The following is an 809-nucleotide window of genomic DNA, read 5'->3' as shown; positions in this document are numbered from 1 at the left end:
CTTTTGGACTGAGGAAATCCTCTTGCCTCAGCCTCCTGTATAGTCCAGCTAGTTTTTCTATTTTTTAAAGTTGGCAGCGCCTATAGCTCAGGAGGTAGAGCGCCAGTCACATACACAGAAGCTGGCGGGTTCAAACCTAGCCTGGGCCAGCTAAAAGAACAATGACAATTGCAGCAAAAAAAAAGCCGGACATTGTGATGGGTGCCTGTAGTCCCAGCTACTTGGGAGGCTGAAGCAAGAGAATTGCTTAAGCCCAAGAGTTGGAAGTTGCTGTGAGCTGTGACCCCATGGCACTCTACCGAGGGCAATAGCTTGAGACTCTGTCTCTAAATAAATAAATAAATAAATATTTAAAAAATAGTATACACAAGGTCTCACTCTTGCTCAGGCTGGTCTCAGGTGATCCACCTGCCTCAGCCTCCCAGAGCACTAGGATTAGGAGGCATGAGCCACCATGCTTGGCCTGGTAAAATTTTTAAAAATTTATCCCTAAACGCAAGTAGTTATCTCAAAACATGATTCTAGAGCAGTGGTTTTCAACCTTCCTAATGCCGCAGCCCTTTAATACAGTTCCTGTGGGTCACGACCCACAAGGTGAGAACCGCTGTTCTAGAGACAATAAAACATTTTTCAATAGATAATACCAAGAAGTTCTTATTATAAAAATGAAAGAATAAAATAGTCATGTATCACTTAACAGTGGGGATATGTTCTGAGAAATGCATTGTTAGGCAATTTGCTCATGTGTGAACACCATGATATGCTTAAATCTAGGTGGTACAGCCTGCTACCCACCTAGGCTATATGGT

At 42.9% G+C, this 809-nt stretch overlaps 1 protein-coding gene across 1 annotated transcript in view; it reads right to left on the bottom strand.

The window, feature by feature from the left end:
* Positions 1-809, bottom strand: part of RAD51C (RAD51 paralog C) — a 45,462-nt gene that overhangs the window by 13,103 nt on the left and 31,550 nt on the right. The window lies entirely within an intron of this gene.

This window comes from Otolemur garnettii, unplaced genomic scaffold, assembly GCF_000181295.1.
Source record: "Otolemur garnettii isolate 467f Iridium unplaced genomic scaffold, OtoGar3 scaffold00094, whole genome shotgun sequence".
In the NCBI taxonomy this organism is placed as follows: Eukaryota; Metazoa; Chordata; class Mammalia; order Primates; family Galagidae; genus Otolemur; species Otolemur garnettii.
This window is presented reverse-complemented; position numbering and strand designations above follow the sequence as displayed.